The 6,183-nt window shown below is 44.5% G+C and overlaps 1 long non-coding RNA gene across 1 annotated transcript; it reads left to right on the top strand.

Moving 5' to 3' along the window:
* Positions 1-383: 383 nt before the first annotated feature.
* Positions 384-5,896, top strand: LOC144178285 (uncharacterized). The gene is made up of 4 exons (XR_013323985.1): positions 384-526; positions 3,290-3,409; positions 5,560-5,636; positions 5,724-5,896. It is a non-coding gene; the product is annotated as an uncharacterized LOC144178285 (long non-coding RNA).
* Positions 5,897-6,183: the final 287 nt, after the last annotated feature.

Genomic DNA, 6,183 nt, shown 5'->3' with positions numbered 1-6,183 from the left:
ACGCGCTCGTTTTTTGTTGCAAAGTTGGTGGTTCGATCCTCCGGTGGTATGTTTCTTTTTTTTTTTTGCTGACAGCACGATATGATTTTTTTTTTAAACGAAAAATGTGCCTGTTCTTGGTAGTTTTTAACCAAAAGTGATTTCTCCCAAAGTGATGTCGGAGGTTTATTCCACAACTCAATCGCTCATATACAGGATAGCCCAACAAAATCAACTTTTTGCTGGGTATGGCAACCTTATCTTTCTATTTACATTGCTTTATGTGTCTATGTTCAAGCCAGAATTTGTTTCGACGCCTTTTGTTCACTTCGCGCCGTGTATGAACTAGGCACAACCGAAACCGAAACCCGGCCTCAGTACTCCACTCTCCATCCAGCAACATCGCCACGCCATCACGCCGCCGCATTCCTTTCTTCCTGGCCGCCGAGACGGTGGAGTTGTACGCGCTTGTCGAGTGGCTTTGTTGTGGTTGTTTTGAAGACAGCGGATTATTGTTTCGACGAAGATATGTCGCCTGTGATTTAAGGTAAGTGGCTAGTCAACTTTTTGCACTTTACTTGTGTATTTAACAGGGCAGGGCTCTTCCGTTCCGTGTTAGACGTTTGCGTCGTCGGTTAGCCCTAATGTTTTTTGACAGCGACTGATTTTGAGGGTTACGTAGATCTGCCTTTCGACCGCGGATATTGCGTGAGGGACTAGAAACAGTAGGGCTGTTCGATTTACAGTCCCGGACTCACCGCCGATTTCCTGAAAGCAGTCAGGCATTCGATTTTCTTGTGTATCCTTATGGCTTCGGGGAATCATCGGACTCCGGCGGAATATCCGCGGTGAATTCGAGTCTGTAAATCGAAGAGCCCTATTGTTTGTGCCGTTTGTAGGCTTTTTGTTGAGCGAAGTAGGACCATACTGCTACGTTGGCTAAACGGTTTGGTGCTCGCAACAACCGATCGCCAATACGCGCGGTCGACCGCTCCAGGTTGAGTCCGCAAGTTTTTTTTTTTTTTTTTGGTGGGTAGTTCTTTTTAAGGAATTGCAAATTGTTCTTCGCATCATTTTTCGTACCTGGACTGGAGTGGTACGCTTTAGGTAACTTTTAGCCGAGGCACATAGCAGTCTACACTACACTGCAGGGATTGTCATTTTTCAAAGCGGTCACTCAGAAAAGTGCACTGGTACAAACAAGGCTCTCTGCGTTCAGATTGAGGGTACGATGGCTGAAATTGGCGTCACACTCGCAAGCCCCGCATGTGCAGTGAATGTTTGAGTGTTCCAATCGTTCGATAATCGCATATATGTTTGTGCATGTGCATCAGTAGCACCAAAAACGTTCATTCAACCCGAATTTGCTACCACGTCGAAACTACATGCGTATCGTGCGTCTGGTGCAGAGGTATAAGCAATGCTGGCCGCACGTGGGGAGCGTTTAAGCACTGCAACATTCACTACCGTCTCCGAATAATTCGCGGCCACGCGTGTTGCTCAGTTAAATTTTGTATTGGGCTCTCATTCTGTGGATGAGTGCACCCCGCACAAGAGCAAATGCTTCAAAAAAAAAAAAAGTGGGTCTCCTCTGGACTGGTTAAGGCCGAAGGTCTCTTTCTAGTAGCTTGTGTACATAATTGCACAGCAAATAATACACTCTGTTAAAAACACGACTTGATGTAAATAAATATAGTTCTAGAAAATATGCCGCTAGAGAATAGATGGGAGAACAGCCTTTTCTAGATGGTTAGATCACACTGAAAGTTTTTTCTTAATTTTTCAGAAAAGGATAACCTCTTTCTCATCGCAATAATTTTTTAAGCACTGGCTATTGTCATTATTGGCAGTAATGCATTATTGTCATGTTTCAAGTTTTGCGGCCTATACCAATGTGTATCATTTTTGAAAATCGTTTCAATGGGTTTGATGTCAATGTGAGCACAACCTTAAATCTGGTTCCCTATGCTTCCCTAAGACATCGCGGCCATTATTAAGGACTAATTAGATTCATGTTTTGAAGGAAAAAAATTGTTGCCATGACATTGACGGTACCAGCTGAAAACATGCACCGACGCATCATGTGGGCTTCAAGCACTGCATGGGAAGAAGAATTGAACCTGGTTTAAGCTGCAATCACCTAGAAGAGACTTTAGAAACAAAAAAAATTGCTTCACTTGTATTGTTGTTCAGCAGTTCATCACAGCCTTTCCAGCCTCCTTTGGCAGAATTGTTAGGCTGTGTATAGCGTTCCATCTAGACGGAACGGCAACTGTCACTAAAGTTCCGTCCGGAGGAGACACAACTCGCGTTGAGAGCAGTCTTTCTTGATTTTTACCCATCCAGCAAAACAGCTACCGCTCACTGACTAGCCAGAATCACTGATAATTATTAATCATTATTAATAATTACAGATGATCGGACTAACTCTAGCTCAATCTGGACAGATCTCCAAGTCGCCACCCGACGCCCGCTTCACAATATTTCAGCGATTGCAGTCGGTCTTGATTTTTACCTAACCGGCCAAACCGCTTCCGCTCACTGACTAGCCAGAGTCACTGTTAATTATTAATCACTGGTAATAATTAGAGGAGATTGGGTGTAACTGGCGATGGCTACGTCGGCCTTGGCTCCAGTGAGCGGGAGCGGCTCGGCCGCTTGAGTAAAAAACCAAGACCTACTGCTCTCATCGCGTGAATTGTAAAGCGGGCGGGAAGTTTTGCTGTTACAAAACGCTAACCACGGCCACACACACACACAAAAAAAAATGGTGCGAGAATCCAACCAGGGCCTACAACGTTCGTAGTCAGCCGCGGAACCACTACACCAAATCCCAGAATGAGAAATGGCGGCTAATTGGCTGGTTTTGATTTGGCGTTCAGTCTGGACGGAACTTTAGCAGTTTTTAGCATTCCGGCTGGACGGAACGCTAGGCACTCCCTAATTGTTGGCAACGTTATCATCATTTAGGTCTGCGCTTTGTCACAGAATCGTGGAAGCAATTTGCCTTATAGCAATGAGAGAGCTCATCTCGGCACCTTTTTACGCATACATGAACTGGTCATAATGAACGGCATCTACTTCCAAAGAGAGAATTGAGTTAGAAGCTTGATCGTTGACATTGTCACTATGCTGTGATAGTCACTTCGGCCATCCTTACATCCAGGTAATGTGGTATTTTAACGTTCTCATATTTTCGCTTGGAGTGTGAAGAACACCTTGCTCGACACCTTAATATCGCATTTAGAACTTTGAAGGATTAAGGCTAACGCAACTTGCTTGTTGTTTGCCACTCACTTCTATTTTGCAGGCTACTGACTGTTACACCTTGCAGTGGAGATCAGCCGGCATGCCCTACTTGGTGGATGGACCTATCTGGATGGACCTCTCATCAGATGTCACTGGCTGTTTTTCGGGTTGGTTACAATAGGTGAGCACCTAGTTCTATACAATTGTAGTGCAATGCTATGACGTGCACTGTGAAATTCAGTTACCAGAACTTGCCTAATTTGACCGAGAGTGCAGTGCTTTGGTCTTCCAATAGCACTGTATATATATGCTGGTCGGCATCTTCATTTCAGCAATTCATTGCTCTCCGAGTTTGGAATCAGTGAATTTCGATGTATTGTATTTAACGTCTTTATGTATTGTTTAACATGAACCTTTGCTGCCATTGTACATTGGACTGCTGAAACACAAGCACGAAGGTGGGAGTTCTTAGTAAAAAAGAGAACTAGGATGCACATGATGCAACATTTAGAAGTGACACAGCTGCTTGATATCCCCCTTTTCGTGCAGCCCACCGAATGCTCCTCTCCGCCTGTGAGAACGATAGCTCTCTTTTCCTCCGCCGCGTCGCCTGTGGTGCACGCTATCGGTGATGCGGTGGCGTCAATTCGGAAAGTGGCCACACAATCAGCCATCCGCGCTACAGTTCTTGGTTGGGCTGTTGTGTTATTGCGCTTCATGCTTCACTTGAGACACCTTGCTGAACAGGCTGCAATCACATATTTACGTGGAGTAGATGCATGGTCCTTAACATGGGATTGCACTATTCAGCTTGTTTTACTGGAATTTTCGATTCTGTAGCGTATTCGTGACCTTTGGGCTTTTTCTGAAGGAACTTGGGGCTGCTGATGACGACAGGCGAAAATATCAAGGTGGCGTGGGACAGCTTAATTTTTTCCAGGTTCGGCTCAATGTGTGATCAGCTTAGGAGCCAAACTGGGTTCACAAGTGACAACTTTTATTGGATCTTAAAGAGGGCCTTGAGAACAAAACAGTCCCTAACTTTCTGCATTCCATCAAACATCCCCCTCTCTCTCTCTAGAAAATTTGTTCTAAGGTTCTTAATGAGGTGGTTTGGTCAAATAAAAGGAACGATGGGTCATTTTGCCGCGCTGGATGTAGCAAAACATGCTGATGTTGTAGTGTGTTGTCAACCGACATGCCTAGGAACATGGCGCTGTTTGTCTGGTGGCTGTCTGTGCCAATACGGATAATGAAGAACCCTACCTCTTACACAGTTGAGCACACTAAAATTCAGGTTACGGAGCCGGTCATGCTTCCTGTTCCCGGTAAAAAGATACCCTAAGGGGATAACGTCAGCCGTGGAAAGCCCCCGCAGGACAAACCAAAGGAGCCTGCAGGCTAATTCAGTGGCACCACCGGTTCAAGGTTCACAGCTTATATCAAGGCCGAAAATATGTCGACTTGGCAGCCATAAATTACTTTTTCCTGTATTGACATTTCGTCAGTAATCAGGCTGCAGTATGGTTCTTTTAGTGACCGCAAGCTTTGTCCCTCCACTTGAAGCCGTTCCTTTATTAGGTTTATTACTCGAGTCTCTTGCAGAAGGTCCGACAAGATTTTTAGTGTACTTTGACACGGCAGCTTCAGCAGTTTTTTGCCCCTCACATGCTCGTATCCTTTACAAGAAGTCGCCTTCCACAACACTTTGCCGCAACGTGGGTTCCTGTCTAGTTAGCGCGCCTTATCACTATTGATAATCTGTTCCATGGCAAATTTGGCACACCCGTTCTCCTTCTTGTGCGGCTTCCGAAAGGGTCTTTAGTGCTTGCACAGCTCGGTTGTCCTCATAGTATTGAACTTTCTCTAAATTCATCACAAGTATGCTGAAGTTTTTGCAAGCGTTTGTTTAGTCTGCACTTTCATCTCAAGACTGTGTGCGTTTCTTTTCGTCGCTTCAATGCATCCAACCAGGTTAATGTCATTTGGCCTTCTTCACTTTTCAATTTAACGTGTTCCTAACCTTCAACACACTCGCCTGAAGCTACATTTTTTTGCGCCTGGTATTCGCTGGCTGCGCTTTGAGCATAGAATTCTTCTAGACGAGGGTGTTTTGCTTCTTTCCCACCTGCTGCTAACGCATGTTCTCTTGAAATTCTCGGTTGCATGCATGCACGCTTGCATCTTACTAAAATCCTTTCCCGGGAAAGGCATTGCCACCATGCGATGCCTTTTAGAGCAGTGCCGGTCAAGAGCACCCTTCCATGACCTGAAGGGAGTTCTAGCAGGATGGTTTCCACTTAATTTGTTGAAAATGTTCTTTTTCTGCAGGCTTTCTATTTTTATGGCAAAGAGGAAGGGCAGAAGCAAGGGACCACATCGGAGTGACCATCTCGATGTTTAAGGAGGTATGTGAAATGTGAATATACATTTGTTTTGAGTTGATCTGGATTGTATAAGCTTTAGTGTGTAACTCAGTTTTTTTTTCTTTTCAGCTGCCCACCTGTTCGAAGATAGTCACCGTATTTGATATTTAATGATAATATATTCAACGTTAAAACCAAGTTTGTTTTGTGTAATATTTTTAAGCACCCCAGCACACACATCTAAGCTCTCATAAAATGGTTAAGTTTTCAGATCATTGTAGCAGGATAGCAGAAAAATGATCACGACATGACTGGACAGAGCAAAACGCATATGCAAGCTTACTTATTTGCTGCAAATCTTATTTTATAAATTTATTCGCAAACAATGAAACCAGTTTTTAATTAGCATTGCATAGCATCTTTCCTTTTCATGTCGTCATCATTTTTTGCAATTTCGCCTATCTGCCGTCATACTGTCACCCGAGCTGCCAGCATCGACGCTACCATTGCCATCAGCTACCGACGCATGCCGTCATCCATCACCCTGCCAGCATGCAGTCATCTGCCATCATCCATCACCCTGCCAGCA

Source organism: Haemaphysalis longicornis, unplaced genomic scaffold (genome assembly GCF_048455015.1).
Source record: "Haemaphysalis longicornis isolate Haplotype H1 unplaced genomic scaffold, Haemaphysalis longicornis Haplotype H1 scaffold_4, whole genome shotgun sequence".
Lineage (NCBI taxonomy): Eukaryota > Metazoa > Arthropoda > Arachnida > Ixodida > Ixodidae > Haemaphysalis > Haemaphysalis longicornis.
This window is presented reverse-complemented; position numbering and strand designations above follow the sequence as displayed.